The sequence below is a fragment of the Triticum aestivum genome, chromosome 1B (genome assembly GCF_018294505.1).
Source record: "Triticum aestivum cultivar Chinese Spring chromosome 1B, IWGSC CS RefSeq v2.1, whole genome shotgun sequence".
Taxonomy (NCBI): domain Eukaryota; kingdom Viridiplantae; phylum Streptophyta; class Magnoliopsida; order Poales; family Poaceae; genus Triticum; species Triticum aestivum.
Genome location: NC_057795.1, coordinates 10,380,018 through 10,404,153, shown reverse-complemented (window position 1 = coordinate 10,404,153; position 24,136 = coordinate 10,380,018). Strand labels below are relative to the sequence as shown.

The window sequence follows — 24,136 nt, the reverse complement described above, 5'->3', positions numbered from 1 at the left end:
AACATAGCCAGACTTGTCTTGACATGGAAAGTGTTGCTTCAGCTGCATTAATGAGTTTGGGTTACAATCGAGGTCAAGCAGGGGTGAAGTCATTCAGAAATGCAACATGCGTAGTTGTGCCTACACAACAACCGCAATACTTTGAACAGTTAAGTGTGTACGGATAACCAAGATGAACATATTGTGTTATTCAATGAGATTTATTAGTTGTGAAATAGATAGAAGGCGTATATTAATAATATTTCTTATTTGTGAATGACGATTTGTGAAAGGACCTAGGAAATCCTTGACAGTCACAACCCTTGATGAAGAGTTTGATCTAGCCATTGGACCTTTTTTTTGCTAATGTTTTGGAGAAGTTTTCCCATGTTATTTCGTCTTTCATTTCTTTAGTGCCAACAAGTCTTGAACTTGTTCAACCTTACAGGGTGTGGTAGATCATCGTTTGACAAATAAATGTTTTCTCACGTGGGCTGACTAGGGGTGTGTAGTGTTAGTTGCGCATGGGCGGTGGATGTGCAGTTGTGCTAGGGCAGCCGGCATGTAGCTATATAGTTGTGGTGGGTGGCGGGTATGTAAATGTAGTTGTGCTAGAGTGGCGGACGTGCAGTCGCATTAGGCCGACGGGCATGCAACTGTAGTTGCACCAGGTCGACGAATGTGCAATTGTAGTTGTGCGAGGCTGGACATGCGTGCAACTATAATTGTACTCAGGCATTGAGCATGCAACTTTAGCTGCGTGTGAAAAGGGGAACAAAAATAAAATAATAACCCGCAAAAGTAATTAAAAACGACGTAAAGCATGCACCAAGGAAAGAAGAAAAGCTGAACGAATAATCCTAACGAATCACTATGTACACATCTAGTGATTTATGAGCTGATTGAGGAATAGTATTTCTCAGCCGATTGAGAAATAGCAATCCAGATCCTCTAATGGTGAACATTGCTCTTGGATGAGTGTGTCCGTAATAATTGAAGTCCCTAACACTTTATACATTGTTTAGAGTTGAAATGTTTCTTTTCTTTTCTTTTCTTTTCGAAATGCATGTAAATGAATGATTAAATTATTACTTTTCTCTCTTTGTAACTAGTCTTGTAAATATTACTTTTTCATGTTATTGAGAAAATCACCGTAGGACAATTGTTGCACAGTTGGTGCTTCAAAAAAAAACTATCATAAAAGTGAGAATTCAATAGAGGGTGGAGAGTCATCGTAGCAATGAGACCAAAGGCAAACTTGTCTTCACATGGGAAGAGTGCCTCTAGCTGCATTAATTTGTTTGGGCAACAGTCGAGGCCAAGCTGGGGTGCAAGTACATCTTCAAGATGCAACTTGCAACCCGATACATTCAACTGTGCTTCTCGGCATAATCTACAAAGACGTCTGTGTCATGCATGTCGTAGTGGTGGTATTATTAACTTTTATGTCACTAGAGATAGAGATGGATATGAAAAAACAAATGGTGTATGGTGTTAACTACTTATGATTTCTCAATAATGACTGATCAAAGGACCTAGCAAAGTCAGCGATACTAGCACCCTATTATAAAGAGCTCGATCTTGTCATTGACTTTGGGCCTGCCATATCGTAACAACATCATACTTTGGGCTTGCCACCCTAATCAGACAAAACACATCTTTTTTCATATTCTAATTGTTATATTATATTCTGTTTTGGTAAGGATGGGGCCGGCACAGCTAGTTGGATGACAGGGGTAGATGAATGCATAGTTATACACCCTGTAGTAAGCGGGGTAGTTAAGAACCATATGGACCACCCCATGGATCGAGTGAAGAGAAAGCCCACAAAAACTCACCACCTCTTGGGTTATCCTGCGATTCGAAGAAAAACTAAGAAAAGCAAAAGAAATAGCAATAATACCATTCTTCATCACCGTAGTAACTATGAATATCAAAATTTACATTTTAAAAGTTGCAAAAATGTGATGATCGAACATAGGGAACTGAACCCACGCATGGGGGATTCAAAATCTACCGCCTTGATCCACTTTGCTACATTTGTACCATATATACTCCTAAAGGATTTTTCTCGCTTTTCCATTTATCATTATCCTATTTCCATTTCCGTATTTCAATGGAGATATTGGAAGTATAATGCCGACGTGAGGCCTGTGAGAAATAATGGTGGTTTGGCTTTTGGATTTGCGGCTATTCCGACAGTGATGGCTTCTTCTCCAAGGTTCTAGTCCAATAGGACCGTGACCTTGATGACTTCTGTCCGCGGTCCATAATAACAGGTTGGCTCCGACGATGGAACAGCATGCGGCGCCGCAGCATCGACCCGTTCGAGATGATGAAGCCAGTCGATCCTAGGGACTTGAGTGTGCTTTCTTTATTTTCAAAGGTGTTACCGAGCATATTGAGGATCATGGACATACTCTTGGATGAGAACTTTTCCCCTAGGATCGCGGACTTTGGCATATCAAGGTTGATTGCAAAAGGCAAGGACCACACTAGAAACATCATAGGTGACATGTCTTATATGGATCCAGTGTACCTACAAGCAGGTTGATTGACTGACAAAAGTGATGTCTACAATTTTTGGGGTTGTCATCTTAGAGCTCATTAGCAGGAAGAAGGCCACTTATTCTGACAATAATAGCCTAGTGAGGAGCTTCCTGGAGTGTCACCAAAATGGGGAGAGACTGACTGAACTCGTCGATAAGAAATTGCAACAACGGGAGACTTGGAATTTGAGTGTCTTAACCTTGACGTAGATCAAAGACCATCAATGAAAAATTTTGCAGGACGCCTTCTCACGCTGCATAGGTCCCGTCATCCATAGGTTGGTTTCTGGATCGAAGTTTCAACAGCATGTATTTTTAAGTCGAATAAGATAGGTAACTATCAGGGTCAACCTTTGTTGTATTTGTTGTTCCAGGAAATTTGTACTATTGTAGTGAGTTATTATGTGTTTCATGAGATCAAATGTGTGGATTGATTTTGAGATTAAAGTATTGTAATATGTTAGCAGTTTAATCTTGCCCCTGGAAAGCTCAACGATACCAATACAAAACATCATGTTCCATGACAATATATTTGGGTTGGGTACATCACTAGTATAGTATGCAGTATTTTTTTTCTCTTTTCGCAGAGATGCTTACTTAGATTGCTTCTTAGATTCAAATCAAAACGGAATAGTTGTGTAAAAGTCTAGTGGGTTGTCTAGCCAGACCATCGTTGTTGAATTACAACCTCACGTAGCTAATGCATCAGCCATTGAATTTGCCTCTCTTGGACATATAGTTGTTGGCTGGATCAGGAAACAACAAAGTCGGGATCGGTCATGTGCTAAACTAAGGCTAGAAAATATGAGTCAGTCAATCATAAAAGGAGAAAAAATCACACAATATGGGACAAAGATTTTTTTAATAATTGGCATCAGAAGTTTGGTTGCAGGTTTTGGAGATTGCAAGCGGGAACTACTGGTATCGTGGATTCACTGATAGAGGAAAAAAGATCGAATGTCATGGTTTTGCATCTGGTAGCAGGGACGTTGGCAAGAAAAGCAACAACAAGCACTGGAGTGTGTGCCAAGAGAAGTAACACCATGTGAGGACCATTAGCTTACCATGATTTTAGTTTTGCTTGGTGTACTAGGGCACCATGGTAGTTTTTGCTTTGTGTACTTTTTTTCGAGGTCCTGCTCAAGCCATTGAGGTGGAGCGCGAGCTTCGCTGTGAAAGCCCAGGGTCTCGCCCATGAGGCCAGTAGTTTCAGTTCAGTCAATTCGACGCCACCCATTTTTCCCGTGTGCACCAAGGGCGTGTTGAAGATTTGAACTATAACTGCGTTGTAGCTTTGTATTGCTTGGTCCCCACAAAACAAACTTTGTATTGCTTGGTTTCTTGCAACAAATAGGGGCGACCTATATAGAAGTTTGGGTGATGCTAGTGGTAGCATCCAGGCACATTATTTCCCATAATCAATTAATGTAAGATATGGAGACATTTGAATGGAATTGTTGCGCCATGGACGGACTAGTATTTAATACTCACGAATTATCAAACATCGTACTTAATATATCCCCATCCGACCATGTTTAGATATGCAAGAAATTCGTGCAGCCTGTTTCTTGGATGAGTTCTACAACCTTAATGCATAGACTCAAAGAATTAGTTGGGCTTATTGCCCAAAAAGGACTCTGCAGCAACACCCGACGCTTACCGGCCCATTTCTCTTAAAAATAGGCCTACAAAAGGGGTGGCAAGAATCTTCGCTAGCATACTGAAGCCTCTCATCCCCCTCCTCATCCGCGAAACCAAATTGGGTTCATCACTGGCCGCAATACTGCCGAAAATTTCGTCTTCGCTGCCAACCAAGTCTCCTCCTGCCATAATAAGAGTGTACCTACCATATACCCGAAAAAAATACTCCCTCCTTCCATCTATATATGGCCTAATATGTTTTTGAAGACTGTCTTTGACTATTGAAAAGATTAATAGTACATGAGATGTATAATGTGAAAATTATATCATTAGAAGCTTCTTTCACATAGGAATTTGATGGTCTACTTTGTGTAAGTTGCATGTCATATATTATTGCTTAAACATTTGATCAAAGTTAGCCTCGAAAAACGCACTAGGCCCTATATAGATGGAAGAAGGTGGTACCATGGTCCTAAAACTAGACTTCCTAAAAGTATTTGACTCACTCTCTTGGGCCTCCTTGATAGCCATCCTAACTGTCAGGGCTTGAGTAAATTGCAAAAAAACCACCACATTTGCGGGCGCTTAAACAGAAAACCACCACGTTTCGTTTTTTTCTCAAAAAACCACCACGTTTGCATTGACAGTTCTCAAAAAACACTGATTGCACGGTTTGATGCGTCTGAGTGGAAAACTGGCCGGTTGGGCCTGCTATCAGGTGCCATGTGGAAAGAGGGAGGCGGCGCCCATGACACGCCATTAGACGGCGTCAGACAAAACCTAATGAGCCGGTCCACCGCACCCAGTTCCCCCCAAATCGCATCTCGTCTCCTAGCTCACTTCCCGCATGGAGATCGGCGGTGGCGGCGGCGGCGTCAACAGTGGAGGCGCATCCGATGACGGCAGGGACGACCGCGACCTCTCCGTTGCCGGTGCTGCTGGCCTCCCCGTCCTTCCTCGCTTTCCGATGGTGCTCCCTGGTACGGTTGGCGTCATTCAATCTGCCGTCGGTGGCGGAGGTGAGCGCAGCGAGGATGGCAACATCTTCAACGGGAGCTCTGACGACATTGAGGCACAGGCGGCCGCCAAATTTGCCTAGGTCTGGAAGGCCAATCCAGGGCAGAGCCACCACTTCACATCCGGCCTAGGCGGCATGGAGTAAGTGTTTTTGCTCCCCATTTAATATTTTTTGAATATGCTAGTGTAGTTTTCCAATTTGTGTGATTTTGGTAGTGTAGCTATACTATTGTCTATGTTTGTATCACAATTTAGGAATTAGGGTTTCAATCTCAATTTAGTAATTAGGGTTTGTAGTTCATTTTAGGAATTAGTGGTTGTAGTCCAAGAAAGGAACTTTATGTTAACAAAATAATTTTGATCAACTAAATTTACTGTTAAGTGAATATGAGCTTAATTGTGGATAACTAAATTTAGTGTTAACTGACTGAGCTCAATTGTGTTAACTGAATATTCTATGAACTGAATGAATTGTTGATAATTGAATTTAGTATTAGCTCAGCTAAATTGAATGAATTTAGTGTTAATTGAGCTCAATTGACTGAATGATATTTACTATTAACTAAATGAATGATATTTACTATTATGTGACACTGTAAACTGAACTTGCAGTTTGGATGATGATGAACCATGCGACATGAGGTTTCATTTCCAAGGTTGTGACAATCTAGAAAGGACCTTATGTGAATCAGATATCACATATATCAACATGCTAGCAATTATTGGGTTAGAGGGCTATGATCAAAAGTATTCCATGTACTATGTGAAGCAAGAGGGTGTCGGAATGTCAGGCATGCAGCTAATCAAATCTGGGGAAGATGTAGATGAAATGTTGATATTGTATGAGGAGAAGAGGTGTGTTACTATCACAGTAATGAAAGGAAGAGACTCAGAGATGGCAAAGTTGTAGATCAAAATTGGATATGGATGTGAAAAGCATATTCCAGTTTCTGAGATTGGAAGGTGTACAATATAGATGACAAAGTTTTGCTCTACCAAAGTCAGACCATTGAACATGAAGCAGATATGTGTGCTCCAGTTGTTAGTGCTCACACACAGGACTTCTATGGAGAACATCTTGTCACTCAGGAGAGTTGCAATGTTAAAAAGGGGAACGACATAGCTGGTGTGAAAGAGTTAGATGATTTTCTTACTGAGTTTGCTAATGACATGGAACATGATGAGTTGATGAAGATAAGAGATTGATGTGGATAGCTCTGAAGAGGAGAAAGAGGAAGAGGGGCAAGAGGAAGAGGGTTTTTGAAGGTGATTCAGAGCCAGAAGATCTATTCCGTTTTGTTGAGGAGGAGGATGAAGGAGAGGGTTTTGTTAAAGCAGCACTAGTTGAGAAATTACCTGTTAGAAGACCTCCAACAAGTATATCACACTGCAGTTCAGAAGCCAAACTTGAGGCAGACTACATTCCTTGTAGTGATGAAGGTATAGATGATGAACTTCAAAATGATTCTACTGAAGAAGTAGTGTTGTATTGTCCTTCATCTGGTAGATAGTCCAAGGCAAAAAATAAGAAATCTAGGATATGGTATGATGAAAATAGGCTTATGCCACAGGAGCAAATTTGTTGGCGCATGTATTTTGTTGATGTTTACCAGTTCAGAAGAGCATTGGTTAACTTGCATGTGACACGGAGAAGGAACTTCCATTACCACATGAACAACAAAGACGGGATCATACTTCATTGTGTGGAGAAAGGTTTCCCCTTTCACAGGGTTGCATCTGTAGTTGGGCAAGAAAAAATAATTTGTATTAGGAAGCTGCAATTAGAACATACATGTACTCCAAGTGGTGAGAATTGCAAAGTTCCTGCTAGGTTTGTGGCCAAAGTAGTTGAATAATGCTTCAGGACAGATCCTAAAGCAGGCATTTAGACACTCATAGACAAGACAAAGGAGAAGTATGGTGTGGAGGTTGGTAAGATGATGGCATACAGGACAAGTCAGCAAGCTCTCAGTGTTGTTCAGGTGATCAGGAAGCACAGTATACTAGGATTAGAGACTATCTTCAAGTTGTTTTGGAAAGAAACACTGGGAGTAGATGCATTGTAACAACTAGAGTTGTCAACGAGCATCCCAGCAAAATTCCCATATTTCATAGACTATTGATTTGTCTTGCGGCAGAAAGGGAGGGTTTTCTTAAAGGATATAGTCATTTCATTGGCATGTTTGTCTCTATAGCAATTTGTCTTTCACATAAACATTGTTGCATCTCTTATGTTGTACTTATTTCAGGTCTAGATGGGTAATTGTCCATCTGGCTGATTTCAATGGTATGATCGCAGGAATGGGATAGGAATTGCAAAGCTATGATCGCAGGGTCTGATCTATATCAAGTGAATAGTGGTGAGAAATCCTATGCTATGAACTTGAAGAATTGGACATGTGGTTGCAGAAAATGGGACATGAGAGGTGTACCATGTAACCATGTTGTACGTGCAATCTGTAAATCAAAACAGCAACTAGAAGATTTTGTCCATGAGTTCTTCAAGAAGCCTATATGTACCTACAAGCATACAAACCAATGATCTACCCAGTTCCTAGACCTGACCTATTGACAAAGACAGACACTAGAGACATAGGGTTTGTTTGGTTGCAACCCTGGGGCAAACTTACCTCGCCTGGAGCTTGCCTGGGATCTGCCCGAGATCTGTCTGGTTTGTACCCTGAATGATTGGAGCTAGCCTGGCCTGGGGAAGTTGATAACATCATTAGCCTGGCGCAAAACCTTGAACGTCCATTAGCCTGGCCCAGGCAACCTGGATCGGACGCCTGGCTTCCTTCCTGGATTGCTAATCTGTGGTCCCATCCAAACTGAAGAAGACATGCATGATTTGACATTCTTTAATACATCAACAAGGCGTGGACATGATCCAAACAACACAAGCCTGACCAGGCAAAGAGCAGCACTTTCCCAGGCCGACTCCAGGCACTCGATTTTGTCAGGCACAATGTGCAGGACACGAACCAAACAGGCTCATAGATCCCCACGTGTTCCATAAGAAGAAGGGTAGAAATCGGACTCAAAGAAGAAATGGTCAATTTGAAGTGCCAAAATCCAAGGACAGTTCCAGAGTTGGAACCATCACCTGCAGCAACTGTGGGAAGCAAGGGCATATATACACAAACTGTGGTGATCAATTGAAGCCATCCCTTGCTGCTAGGAAGAACAAGCACAAGGTATAATAAATAATTGTTGTCCTTGCCATGTTTAGTTTTGTCTATAGTATTATACTGAAAAAATATTGCAAATACTTGACATGTTTTAGGGAACAAGAACTGCCCCTCCATCAACTGCTGCCACATCAACACCAGCATCATCTGATGCAAGAGCTATTGCTGCAGCTTCTGGTACCAGAAAAGCAGCAACAACATCATCATCTGGTGCAAGAGCTATTGTTGTAGCTTCTGGCGCTTCTAGTGCAAGAGTTGCTGATGCTTCTGGTGCTCCTAGACCTGCAGATGCTTCTGGTGCTCCTAGAGCTGCTCCTTCTTATGCTCCTAGAGCTGTTGCTGCTTCTAGAACTGCTGCTGCTCCTAGAGCCGCTGCTTCCTCATCTAGTCCAAGAACTATTGCTTCATCATCTGCTCCAAGAACTATTGCTTCCTCATCTAGTGCAAGAAGAGTTGGTGCTTCTTCATTTGCTCCTCCAAGGTCTGCTACTGCTAGTGCATCTGGTTCTACAAGGGTCAGGAAGAAGCCAAGCAAGTTTAGAGACTATTTCTATGCTAGTGGCAATTAGTCAGGCAGTTATGTTGTACTTGTTGCGGTAGAAGGTTAATCATGCTCTGATTTGTATTTTGGGCAAAACTTTTGGTTTGGTGTTTTCAAACTATGATAACTTTCCGTGATGTTGGCAAGCTATGGTAAACTTGGTATGGTGAACTTGCTATTGTTGATAACTTGTTGTGATGTTGGCGGTCAATGTTATTGTCTAGACCACAATTGTCACCTTCCTATAATAATTCAGACAAAACAAAAGTTAACAATAGGACTACACATTCAGAGAAGTCAGTTAACACCTATATTCAGTTAACAGCTACATATATTCAGTTAACTGAGCTCATTTAACACCTGCACATTCAGATAAGCATTGATTAAACCTGACACATTCTTTCCTCAAAACAGCAGATAAAACAACATCTTCAGAAAACTAAGTACACAACTATATTCAGTTAACAGAAAAAATAAACCTATATTCAGTTCACTGAGCACCAAACAAAGGATCTGTATAATCTACATGTTCCAGAGAGGACCTGCCACTAACCTGATTACCGCATCCATAAAACCTACGGCCGGTGTTGATTCCTTGGAACACAACAACCCTATGAACAGGAACGTTGTGACAGCACATCGGTCCTCCGGCGACAATGCCGCACCACTGTGGGTCAACATTGCTCTGTTGGATCTACAATAGTGCAACAGTGCTCCCAAATCAAATCTGTGAAAACTAAGCTTCAATTAACGAAAACCCTAACCCTAAGTCAAACAGAAATGATACTCACGTAGGTCTCGTCCGCCTGCGAGTTGAAGAGGGGGGACACAGAGTCTTTGCTGCTAGTTTCACTGTTCTTCCAGGACACCATCGCCGCGGCGGCCGGCGCCAACAAATGGATGGCGGAGGCGGTGGCCAACGCGCCGTAGGCAGAGACGAAGGCGAGAGAGATGAGAATGGACGAACGGGTCGGGCTGGGTCAGCCATCTCACTAGGTCATGTGTGACGCCGTCTAACGGCACGCGTCACGGCCGCTGTCTCCCCCTGTCCACGTGGCACCTAACAGCGGGACCAACCGGTCAGTTTTCCACTCAGACACGCTGAACCGTTCAATCAGTGTTTTTTGAAAACTGTCAGCACTAACATGGTGGTTTTTTGAAAACAAAAACGAAGTCCCCAAATGTGGTGGTTTTTTGTGGCTTCCCCGGGATTTCTGAAAAGCATTTGACTCACTCTCTTGGTCCTCCTTGTGCGTCGGCGTAAACTGTCGGAGCTTCCCAGACAAATTCTGCTCCTGGATCAATGACACTCTCACCCTACCACTTTATTATCATTCCCGACGTACGACAACAGATGGTACATCAAACAGCACGCACACACTCCATCTTCACCACCCCATCTTCACACACCTCTCTCCGACAACCCTACTATATGCCATTGACAGGTTAATTATTGTTCATGCTTTAATTGAAGTAATCCTTCAAGACTTCGCCGTCTAGCCATTAGTTTTAAAAAAACATTAGTCCACATGCACACCTCCCCGGCACTTGCGAAAGAAGTTGCGCAAGTTCTGCAGTGTCCCATTTCTTCTATTCCTCGGATTTACCAAGGGTTACCCCTATTGCTAATTTAACTCATGCAGAATGCTTTCCTACCCATTATTGAAAGTCAAATGGACTTTCCTGTAGCAGGCAATGCACATGAAGGGTTTTGATGAGACATGGATGAATCAGGTGGATTCCCTAGTCCAAAAAGGTAGTGTCGGAGTGAAAGTTAACGACGATACCAATCACTATTTTCAGACTCATAAGGGATTGAGACAAGGTGATTCGATGTCTCCTCTCTTGTTTAATATAGTGGCGGATATGCTGACAATTCTTATAGGCTGGGCCAAGGAAAATGGCTAACTTGGTGGACTCGTTCCCCATCTGGTGGATGGGGGGGTATCCATCTTACAATATGTCGAGGACACTATTCTTTTCATGGAGCATGATCTCGCTAAGGCCCGGTATATGAAACTGGTCTTGTGCCTTTTTGAGCAGTTATCCGGACTAAAGATTAATTTTCACAAGAGCGAATTGTTCTGCTTTGGGCGGGCCAAAGAGGAACAAGATGCATATATACAATTGTTCGAATGTGAATTGGGGTCTTCACCTTTTACTTATCTGGGTATCCCGATTCATCATTGTAAACTCACTAATAAAGAGTGGAAATGCATCGAGGATCGATTTGAAAAGAAATTAAGCTACTAGAAGGGAAGCTAATGTCCTATAGAGGTCGATTGGTACTCATTAATTTAGTATTAGCGAGTATGCCCATGTTCCTATTATCTTTCTTCGAAATACCTAAAGGGGTGCGGAAGAGATTTGATTTTTATCGATCTCAGTTTTTCTGGTAGTGAGATAATTTTAAAACAAAGTATCATCTGGCAAGATGGGACAGCATTTGTCGAGCCAAGGACCAAGGAGGTCCCGGTATTGAAAAACTAGAGTTTAAAAATAAATGCCTAATGAGTAAATGGCTTTTTAGGTTATCAATAGAGACTGATGGTCTGTGGGCACATATATTACGAAGCAAATATTTACAATCTAAAACTTTGGCCCAAGTTACCGCAAGACCTAACGATTCGCCATTCTGGAAGGGACTTATGAGAAGGAAAGATTTGTTTTTTCACAGGGCCAAATTTTTGATTGGCAATGGGATGACAATAAGATTTTGGGATGATACGTGGTTAGGGGAGACGCCTCTAGCATTACAATACCCCACCTTATATAATATTGTACAATGTAAGGAGGCTTACGTAGGTACCATACTACAGGAGGTGCCCTTAAATATACAGTTCAGGAGATCTTTAGTTGGGGAACGCTGGAACTCCTGGCTGCACTTGGTACGGAGGTTAATGGACATTCAACTTTCCGACCAATCTGATTCCTTACATTGGAACTAACCACAAATGGTGCTTTTACAGTCAAATCTATGTATTTGGATCTTATTAATTCTGGCCCAATCCCAAGATCGGTTAATATCTAGAAAGTTAAGGGTCCCTTGCATATAAAGATTTTCACGTGGTTTGTCCACAAGCAAGTGATCCTCACCAAAGACAATTTAATAAAGCAATGTTGGGTAGGTAGTGCACGTTGTAATTTTTGTGATCGAGACGAAACAATACAACACCTATTCATAGATTGCCCTCTCGCGAAATTACTTTGGCGAACTATTCATATAGCTCTTAACATTACTCCTCCAGTTAGCATCGAAGTGTTATTTGAAACAAGGCTAGCTGGAGTAGATCATATTACGGTGTCTCGTATTTGGATTGGAATATGTGAGCTCATTTGGGTATATGGAATTGCAGGAATGATATGATTTTTAACAGACAACACGCTTTAACTTTCTTGCAGGTCATCTTCAGAGCTATGGCGTGGATCCGTACCTGGTCCTTACTCACTCATATGGACTCCAGGGAGCCTTTGGTTACTGGGTGCAACCAGTGAAAGATGATAGCACGGGCTATATTTAACCGGTTTGGATGGCGGTCTCATAATAGGATAGGTGGCTAGTGTTCTTGTCCTATTTATCGTGCTGGTTGTGGCAATGTTTTTCCCTTTTGTACTTCCGTTTTTTGCTCCTTTTGCGAGCTATAATGGATCTAAAACTTTGTTACTTTCGTACCTTTTAATAATATGGCTGCATGCATCTCTCAGATGCAGATGCCGAGGGTGAGCCTCCTTTTCAAAAAAAATTATTGAACGTTCTGCAAATCCTAAAAATGTATTAAAAACTATTGGTGTTTTTCAACGTGCTTTCTTTGGGGTGGATGAAGTGTCTTGTTATGGCACTAGCGTTGAACTGTGCGCACATGCGAGAAAAACAAAACCGTGTTGTGTGCCTGAAAGTGAAACATGTGCGCTAGCCAGGCTTAGGGATAAGTCCACTAGTATGCTATGTTGAGCTCCTGTCAATGATATACTGAAAAAGAAAAGATGAATCCACAAAAACTGTTGGCAGCAATGCATCCCATACTTCACTGCAATTTTTAGACCAACGAACATCAATCGGAGAGAATATGAAAGCAACTAAACTTGTTTTTCCTAATAAAATAGCTTAGCAGCTAATGGTACAGAGTGCAGAGTTGGTACTTATATGATAATTGCCTGCATTTGCTGACATCTTAACAATATAACTGAAACAATGCCAAAATGTGCACCTTTGGTTCAAGCGCGATGTTGGACCACTGGGACTGGACCTTTTCCTCCACATATGTGTTTGAGAAACCAGGCGGGACAAGTGGTAGAATTGAAGATGTTTAAGTGGTATCTTCTTGATAAATAGATGACACTACATATCAAGGCCAGGGCTTCAATGACACTGTCTTGCTCCAGGATGAACTCATTAGTAATTAGAGTTAGTAAAAATTGTGAGCAAAAATTCATTAGTTACTTCATTACACCACGAAATTCTAAAATCAGAACTATACTTGTCAGTTCAAAGCTTAAATGAATACAAAGGTTGAGGTTAGGCATGCCAAGGCAACTAATAACCACCTATAGACAAAAATGTGTACATAACATCATTATATGAGATGATCCATAGTTTTATGGTGAACAGAATTTGTAACAGGCAACCTGTGTACATCTAATACATATTTCAAATATGAATTTGTATACAAAAAATATTATTACAAAATTGAAGTCTTTATAATTTACAGCAACATCATTTCCAGACTGAGTTTCCAGCAGCGTATTAGCATGCCAAAGGCAACCAACAAAAACTCATGTCAATTAAGGACACTATCTTGCTTCAGGATGACACTGCACTCATATCACTTAAGGGAACTACAATTAATTCCATAACTAGAATTCATTCCATACCTCATTACACTGAAGTTCTAGAACCTAACTAAGGTTGACAGGTTAGGCATTTCAAGGTACCTAATCGCCTGCAGAAAATTTTTTGTATATAATATGAGATGGTGATCTTAGAACGTAACCATAATTAATTTGGTCAGTGATACATTGGTATGGTGAATAGATTTTGTGAGACACAGCTTGCCCATCTGGTTGATATTGTATACAAAACTAGATTTTCAATCAATGACACAGTCACACAGTGTTCCGTTCCAACTCATGCTATCAATAACAGTCAAAAGGCAATTAATGAAGGAAATATGCCCTAGAGGCAATAATAAAGTTGTTATTTTATATTTCCTTATTCGTGATAAAGGCTTATTATTCATGCTAGAATTGTATTGATCGGAAACTTAAATACATGTGTGAATACATGAACAAATATCGTGTCCCTAGTAAGCCTCTACTAGACTAGCTCGTTGATCGAAAATGGTTAAGGTTTCCTAACCATAGACATGTGTTGTCATTTGATAACGGGATCACATCATTAGGAGAATGATGTAATGTACAAGACCCATTTGTTATCTTAGCATATTGATCGTTCAGTTTATTGCTATTGCTCTCTTATGTCAAATACATATTCCTTGGACTATGAGATTATCCAACTCCCGGATAACTGAGGAATACCTTGTGTGCTATCAAACGTCAGCATGTAACTGGGTGATCATAAAGATGTTGTACAGGTATCTCCGAAGGTGTTTGTTGGGTTGGCATAGATCGAGATTAGGATTTGACACTCCAAGTTTCATAGAGGTATCTCTAGGCCCTCTTGGTAATACACATCATATGAAGCCTTGCAAGCAAAGTGACTAATGAGTTAGTTATAAGATGATGTATTACAGAACGAGTAAAGAGACTTGCCGGTAACGAGATTGAACTAGGTATAGAGAACCGACGATCGAATCTCGAACAAGTAACATACCGATGGACAAAGGGAATTACGTATGTTGTCATAACGGTTCGACCGATAAAGATCTTCCTAGAATATGTAGGAGGCAATATGGCGTCCAAGTTCCGCTATTGGTTATTGACCGGAGAAGTGTCTCAGTCAGGTCTACATAGTTCCCGAACCGGTAGGGTCCGCACGCTTAACGTTTGTTAACGATATAGTGTTATATGAGTTATGTGATTTGGTGACCGAATATTGTTCGGAGTCCCGGATGAGATCACGGACATGATGAGGAGTCTTGAAATGGTCGAGAGGTAAAGATTGATATATGGGATGATGGTATTCAGACACTGGAAATGTTTGAAGAGAACCAGATAGCTATCGGAGTACCGGGCACCCCCGGGAGGATAGTGGGCCTAATGGGCCATTGGTGGGGAGCACACCAGCCCACAAGGGGCTGGCGCACCCCCCCTATGGCAGCCGGCCAAGTGGGAGAAGGAAAGGAGGGGACTCGGCCTCCCCTTCCTTTCCCTCTCCCCCCTTTTCTTCCCTCCTCCGGCAAATATGGCAGGGGGGCGGCCGGCTTGGGAGGACCCCAAGTAATCCTACTTGGGGTGCCTCCTGGCTGCTCCCTCCTTCCCCCCACCTATATATATATATATATATGTGGGTATGTGGGAGTGGGGCGCCTAGCACATCCAGAACAATTGCTTAGCCGTGTGCGCCCCCCCCCCCCCCCCCCCCCCCCCCCCCCGTCGTTTACACACTCGATCATATTTTTGTGGTGCTTAGGCGAAGCCCTGTGGAGATCACTTCACCATCACCGACACCACGTCGCCGTGCTGCCGGAACTCATTTACTACCTCGCCGTCTTGCTAGATCGAGAAGGTGAGTCCGTCATCGAGCTGAACGTGTGTTGAACGCAGAGGTGTCGTACGTTCTGTACTTGATCGGTTGGAGCGCAAAGAAAGTTCGACTACATCAACCACGTTGTGAAACGTTTCCGCTTACGGTCTACGAGGGTACGTAGACACACTCTCCCCTTCATTGCTATGCATCTCCATGGATAAATGCGTAGGAATTTTTTTGAAATTACATGCTCCGTTTCCCAACAATTAATTCCGCCTCCCGTGGGACGAATACGACAAGTTTTTCTAATAACAGGAGGACAAATCAGTTACAAAATTTCATCAGGAAATTACTGAATACAGTTTTAGCTTGCAGCAACACCATTCCAGATGGAATTTCTAGCAGCATGTGGCCAAAGAAAGTAGCTAGGCAACAGAAACTATGGAAAGACGTATTGTGGAATAAGAGAACATGTGTTCTCCCCTTCAGGATTGTGTGCTGGCAAGTATGCCGGCCCATAGTTCTTTTTCTTCTTTGGAGCTAGAAAATCATCATGCCACGGAAATCAAGAAGCTGACCCACAGCTGGTCTTCTTACTTGTCTTCAATGCAAATCAGGAAGCAGCTCATAAAGAGAAGTCATAACAAGAAAGAACAGCGCAAATTTACACTGAGAAACTAATGTAACAACTACAACACCTCAAATGTCCTTGCCTCCTCCCTGCTGAGCAAAATGTGTCTGATAAAAATTGCAAAAGATTCAGTTAGTCGGCCAATCAGGGGAGAATCTTTGCAAACGCCACTTAATAGCACAGTCGACTCAGCCTATTAATTTAGGATAATAAGTATGAAAGACATACGTAGGATAATGAGTACGAAAAAAACGAAAGCTAAACTTGTGAATAACGACGATCACCTAATCCTCTCCAAAAGTCCTTTATGGCTCAATCTGACTGTGACATTTCTTATGTGACTAATCTTCATTACATCTTCGTTGCATTCATCTGAATCTCTCTTCTGCCGGAGCTTTTCTATCAACTCTTCTGATGTGTCCTCCAGACGCAATTTCTCGAGAGCTGCAAGGTGTTCAATGCCATCAGGAAGAAACTTTAGCTCAGGACAGTTTATGAACAATAGATTGGCAAGGCTTTTCATCGCGTCCTCCTGTATTCCAACTTGGTTGAGCTCTGTTGCGTCCCATATGTATAGATGCCTAAGTTCTGGAAATGACCCTGAGCAAAAGTCCAATTTTTTCCCTTCAAAAGCCTTCCTTAGCCCAAGAGAGCGTAGACCATGTAAACGAAGAGACAGGAAAAGGTCTGCTCATCAATATTAGAGAATCCCAGCTGCAACCGAGTCAGGCCATTAAGGTGTGACCAGGAAGAGAAAAGCTGAGGCATCGATATTTTCTCTAGCCGCCCTCCTAAACAAAGCCAAGAAAGGGTTGGAGGTAAACGTAGCCCATCCAGCTGCAGCACGTCACTCTCAGCTGCAGCGATAATTTCAAGATGAACAAGATGGCTCATTTTGGTAATAGCGTTGCTCAAGCCAGCAGAGTGTTCGCTTCTAATGTTGCAGACACTGAGTGTTCTTAGCTCTATCAAAGATCCAACTTCACACAGAAACTCTGGAGTGGCTTTGATGCACTGGAGAGAGTGCAGTGCTGTCATGTGCTGTATGCCAATAGGCACCTTGACTCCATCTCCAGTTTCATTTACTGGTGAACCAGGAGTAAACGCATACAGGTATCTCAACTTTTGTAGTTTAACAACATTGTTTGGCAAATACGCCAGCTTAGATTCACAAGCATCCAAGACTTCCAAGTTTTGTAACCTCCCAACTGCTTCAGGCAGGCTTTCAATCTTGGTATCTCTAAGACCCAAATAACGCAGGTTAAACAAGTCGAATACTTCATTGGGCAGCATTTTGATATGAGTACCTTCCAGATCAAGGGTCGACAAAAATTTCGAAGATGTTAGAATAGGCTTCAGAAAATCAACATTGATACACCTCCCTAACACATGGAGCACACAGAGATGTGTTGCACCAGAACGGCTCAGTTGTTCAATGTTTTCACCCTGAACAGATATGCGACGTGCACCCTCTACAGAGAGTGCCCCAGAAGCAGAGCTATTATAAAATTTTCCAAAGCATTCTTCCTTGGCTTTGTTGAGGGCAAGTAGGCGTATGACATCATGCATCCGGCAGTGTTTCAGTCGCCCGTCATGATTCCTCTTCACTACCTGCAGTAGACTTCGATTCACAAGCTCGGCTAAGTAGCCCTCTGCCACTTCCTCCAATGTTTTGTTCTCTTCCTTTTCCCTGATAAACCCCGCCGTAATCCACTGCCTCATTACCTTCCTCCTCTTTAATACATGATCTTCTGGGCATAATGCACAATGTAAGAAACAATTCTTCTTATCATACAAAAGGTCCTCCAAGCTGACCTTTAGGATCATATGAGCATCAGGGATCACATCTTTCATGAACTGCGAATCCAAACCCCTATACACATCCTCCCATTCAGCAAAAGTTGGTTGTTTCCAGGAGAGTAGGCGGCCAATGCATGCAATTGCAATAGGCAAGCCTTGACACTTTGCTACTAACTTCCGGGCCAATTCTTGCAACTCCAATGGGCACTCTTTGTCATCATTATTCCAAAAGGCCTCTTTGCAGAACAACAGCCAGGACTGATATGCTTGTAGCGGTTCCAAGTGAATTGCAGACTCCCTAGTTGCTAACAGTGACACTTCATGCTTTCTTGATGTGATAACAAATCGGCCGGTACAATTAGATGTTGGAAAGACATTCCTTATCTCTGACCACACAAGCGGAGTCCAAACATCATCCAGGACCACGATGAAATTTTCACCTTGAAGGTAGTTATGGATGGACTCTGCTAGGCCTCTCATCTCACTGGTGGCCACATCAACTGCGATGCCGAACTCGGCGGCTATCTTCTTCAGCCGTTCTTTGAGGCAGTAACTCTTCAACATGGTTACCCACGCTGCGGCATCAAAATCCAATTTCAACATGTTGTACACATGAGCAACCAGAGTGGTTTTACCAACACCAGGCATTCCCCATACTGTGGTAACTTTACTTCTGATCTTGCCGGTGAACCCTCCATGCTTGCAGTCCTCCAGCTTGTAGGTGAACTCGTCGACGACGTCCTCGATCTGGAAGGCGAGGCCCCTGATCTCGCCAACAAAGATGTCGGTGGTCCTGTCGGTGTCCTTGAACCGCTCCGCCTTGTGCAGGTAGGCCTGCATGCTCTCCAGCTCCGCCTTGGACTGGCGGATCTTGCCAAAGACGTCCCTGATGGCGGCGGCTTCCTTGCGTAGCAGCGACCAGCCGAAGGTCGCCGCCTCTGTTGCCAGCGCCGCGCCGAGCGTCGCCACCACCAGCCCAACAACACCCTCCGCCATGGTTGTTGAGGCTTTGAGCTCAGATTCAGAGGGTTCTTGCTATCGGAGGAGCAGGAGTGCAGGACTGTTGCTAGTGTATCGGAGGCAGAGGACGTACGAATGGTTTGGTAAGGTTGGCTACCTACAATGTGTGATCTAATTTATTCCAAAACAAAATTCCGCCAACAACTTTAAAGGCAAATGGACAAATTATTGGACGACAACTTCAATGTTCTCAGCTAAAATTTTACTACTGTATAAGTCTGCGTTCTATGAGAAAAAAACAAAAAGAGAGGAAGTGTGCAAAAACAGCCGGCATAATGCTTCATTTTTTTTCGGAGCATGCAAATGGACATATTGTTGGACGAGAACTCCGATGTTCTCAATTCATAGGATGGCTCACACCGGACCCTTTTTTTGTCCCTACTTCCAAATTTTATAGTTGCTGTCCACCTCAAACTTTTGGAATGTATTTTGGTAAATCCAAGAATCACCTTGCACATATGACAGTCATACAAGCAAGAGGGGCACAGGTAAAAATTATCTTGGTTTGAACTCCAAAATAAGATCTAGTATTGGTTAACTTAAGAGCATCTCTAGCAGACCCCTTATATCGCGCCGAACTGCAAAATAACTGCCGGTTTGCAGTTTTGCGTGAAAAAAGTGGCACGAACAGATACAGTACCGGACCACGGCCTTTAAAAGAAATTACGGGGCGCGGCAAATTCTTCCCCTCAACCTTTAGAAACACGGGGCAGGAGGCCGACTCGAGGGTGACCTCTGTCGCTAGCGAGATTTGGCGGGAGGGACATTTCTGTGCGGCAGTTCCCACTCTCCCTTCTGTCCGCCGCCATTCTTCTTCCTCCGTCCGCTCCAGACCACCTTCCCCGGCTCTGTAGCACCGCCATCGACACCTCCCAGCCGTCGCCCGTCATCGTGGAAGTCATGGACGCGCCAACCCCTCAAGCAGATCTCGTCGCCGGTCGTGTCGCGCCCGTCGTCGTTCAAGCCTCCACCGCCCATCCCCGCAAGCGCCAGGTCAACATCGTCGTCCAGAGCGGCGCTCCCGCAGCCGCCGCCGGGAAGGAACGCCCACCCGCCGCCGCCGTCGCCGCTGAGAATCCGGTGCAGGCCGTTCCCACCCTGTCGGTGAAGATGCGCAAGGTGGGGGGTGAAACGCAAGAAGGCGGCCACAAAAGGTCCTGCGAGCACCGCGCCAACACCTCCTCCGATTGCTACCCCAAGAGCTCCCCCGAGGACGCCCGCCGCCGCCTCTACTGTCAGCGCCCCCGAGGTGTTCGACGAAATGAGCGCAAGGTATGAAACTATGATTTTCTTTTAGTTGTGTTTACTTTTCACCATTGCGATTGTTCGTGACTTCATTTCTTGGTTTGAGGGCTTGTGCGGGCTGCGTCCAAACAGACCCGGCCGCAGCCCACGTCAGCCCTCAAAACACGTTTTTCACGGCCCTTATACTCACTTTAAAGGTCCCCGATATAAGTGATCTGCTAGAGATGCTCTAAATCCTAGAAGGACGCGGCCACAGGCAGACCAAAGAACCTAGGAAGGATTTGCAGATGAAACTGCGTACAATCAGGGGGCAAGAAATGAAATGAATAACCTATGAAGGATTTTTAGATGTCATCCTTTCCTCCTGGGTGCCCCTGGAAAGAATCCGGCTGAATACAATCCGCCGCCACCAATGTGAACGAACCAGGGGGAAGAGCCAAGGTTGGCGGCCACCTAGGGTTCTTGGAGCGGCGGAAGTCATAGTGGGAACCCGGCGCGGCCTCTAGCTCGGCTCCCCAGCCCAAGTCAAGAATTCGGCCAAGATTATTTGCTTCAAGTGCAAAATTGAAGGGCATCATGTTAGATCTTTCCCATTGAAGAAGGCGGCCATTAGTGTCAAGCAACAAGGGAAGAGGCGACAAGTTCAATCTCATGCTCAACCTCAAGTTTAAGAAAGGCCACTTCCCAAGAAGACTCAAGTTAATGCTTCTCTTGTTGAGAAATCAAGTGAGAAGAAAGTGAAGAGTAGACGTTGCTACTTACGTCGTGAGAAAGGTCACGTCGCTTCTTCATGCACTAGTGGTAACTTATCCAACCCAATTACTATTGATGATATCTATTCTCTTGGGAAGGATAAGGTTGGCAATGTGTTTGCCAAGTTTGTTGGTACTCAAAGTGGTGTCAAGAAAAGAACCATTTGGGTAGCCAAGCCTATTGTGACTAACCTCTTGGGACCCAACTTGGTTGGGGACCACCAAGCTCAAATTTGATCAATAGGTGTTGTTGGACGGCATTGGAGATTTGGCTACATTATGAAGAATTAAGGGGACTTCATCATTCCTTTTGTCTCAAGCCAAGTCAATTGGATTATCAAGTTTCTATCTTATATCCAATGTGCCTCCTTGCGGTAACTTGTACTTTAATTGGTTATATGGAAAGTTACTTGCCCCCATGCATGTTTTGGTTTTGTTCCTTGCATGTGTTTGTATATGTTGTGCTTACAACTTGATTATCTTGAGCAATCAAGTATGTGTGTGTTGGTTTGCACATCATGTACGTGTGTGTCGTGCATTGAGCCTTTTTGCTTCTTGTTTGTATCCTAGTTGGCTTGTGTGAGAGATTAATGGAAAATCCCATTTTGGGGGAGTGATGTGCTTTGTGCACCTCACAATCCTATAAATGTGTGTACATGAGGAATACCATCTAGTATTGATATTACAAGATTATCTAGTTGCTAGGTGGTATATCTCTTATGAGAAATTCAAATTCTAAAAGTCCATTGACTATCTCTCGTTGGATCCACTTATTACCTCTTGTTAAGTTTTCTTTGGTATCACATTATGGGGGAGTAATATGCTATGTGCATATTACAAGCCTAGAAAATGTGTACATTTGAGATATTGTCACTTAGAGTTGATATTATTAATTATATTGTTCCTAGGTGACATGTTAGCTCTACAAGTGGCAATTTGCTTGTGTTTGTTGTGAAGATGATGTTGGATATCCTTGTTATCTACCACCGGAAATTATTTACAAATAGTTCTTGTCTTTTGACAATTGGTAGTCACTTATGTGTGGTAGAATTTATTGATCATCTTTACATTGGCTTTTTTTTGCCCTTTCTCTTGCCAAGGATTGTGTCACTCCCGTTGTCTTCCATACCACTTGTGGATCTTGTTAATTTCTTGTTCTTGTCTAGTGTTTTCTAGATATAGTGAAAGTGGTGATCTCACCTTGTGCATTGTGTACTCAAATGCAAATTCTCTATAATGCACAGCTCGTGGGGGAGCTATCCTATTTTCTATAAAATGCTCATCTTGTGATCCTTATCAAGTGTGTGTTGGTGGAAGGCAAGCCGTTTGCTTTTGGTACCTTGTGCCATCATGAAACTTTGTTGAGAGCTTGGTTTGTTTGGAACCATCCTCTCTTTGGGAGTTTGACATCTTTAATTTAGTGTGTATCAATGGATATCTCATTCCTTGATGTATCTTTAATGATATCTTCCAAGTGATGATTTATCTATTTGGTATCATTTTTCACTTGGCATTTCATTTTCATTTGTTTTCGGTTCTTGAAAGTTTTGAGCATGCATGTTTACTTCACGTATTTTATTTGGCATGCTTTCTTTCTTTGAACCAATATATAGGGGAAACTCCACCAAGTCTCAAATTGGATGAGATGTGCATGATATTTATTTTCATATCTATATGCACATATTTATGTGGAGTTTGTCCTATGTATTGGTGTTTCTAACTATGTGGTCCCAATGAGTTTGGGTACTATTTAGTTTGTCTTGTTCTTCTAGGAACATTTGGAGGTGCATTGGATGCTCGGCTCACTCACAAGGAAGGTGTTTCCACCATGTGCTTATTGGAGTCAAGCTAGGATGATCAATGAACTACTATCTACCTTCAATTGGTATCTACTACATCCTTCAGATGGTATCTCGGTAACAAGTATCATCATCTACTTCATGCACACATTTCTTGCATCAACCTTGTGTAGGTTGTATCATGGCATGTAATTCATTCTTTCTTGTGATACTTGTTTCATTTCTCAAAGCATCCCAACAATGATCTCTTATTGCTAGTTGTGATGTCTTTGATGGTTGTGTGGTAGGAATTCATTTATATACAATAAGACCATATCTAGCCATGTGCTATGCTTCCAAGCAAATATCTTATTGCTATATGTATGACTTCCTTGTGGATATCTTGTTCTTTTCTTGTTGTATCTATTTCATGTGTACACCCTTCTTTGTGGATTGATATCATCATGATTTGATCTACCGAGAATCTTATACAGTTGAGAGAAGTTAAATCTCTAGTTGATATCCTTATCTTTCACGTCCACCTTTTTCTTTGGTGGTTTCGTGAAAGGATCTATCTTGAGTGCAGGCCATTTCTCGTTGCATCTTGTTGCACTCTTGTGTGGTGAAGATTATTTCCCTCTTGCTTGTTATGATGAGGCTTTGCCAATTTAATTGGCATCCCTCCTCTTAACGGAGCTTCCTTTTATATCTTCACCATGGGTTGTCACAAGCATAGGTTCCTTATTTTCTTATTAGTAAGCTTGTGAACCCTTTTGCTAGTTGTGTGTGGGAATCATAGGCCTTGCACCGTGTGCCTCATACTTTTCAAGACCATGTTGATGCTTAATGCTCACCCTTACATTAGTCTTCTCAAGTGCTTTGCCATGACTCACACACATCATTTTGGTTGAGCCTACTCTTAAGTTGCCCCGTTTACATGTTGCTCAACCATGTGCTTGTTGCAAGTGCTAGGCTTTGTCTCCTATTTGCCCACTTGCACTGGTTGTGAGTTTCTATTGATTTTGGGGGAGCTATGATCCTATTTTGTGCACGTTGTATCCAATACAAATATTCTTATTTGTGCACAAATCATGGGGAGCTTCTCTAGTTTCTTTAGAACACTCCTCTGCTCATATCATATTTTCATTTATTCTTGTGGCTCATAGGATCCTTGGTCTAGTTGGTTCAATTGATATCCTTTGATTGCTTGCTTCAATTGGTATATTTTGACTGCTTGATTTCTTGTGTCTCTCTTTGTTATGTCCTTGTGGCATATCTTTCTTTAGCAATCTTTGTGCCTCAATGTAGTTTGTCTTCCTCCAAGTATTTACCTTTGGATATGTGTATGG

At 42.7% G+C, this 24,136-nt stretch overlaps 1 pseudogene; it reads right to left on the bottom strand.

The window, feature by feature from the left end:
• Window positions 1-16,472: 16,472 nt before the first annotated feature.
• LOC123103453 (disease resistance protein RPM1-like) lies at window positions 16,473-18,988 on the bottom strand (annotated as a pseudogene).
• Window positions 18,989-24,136: the final 5,148 nt, after the last annotated feature.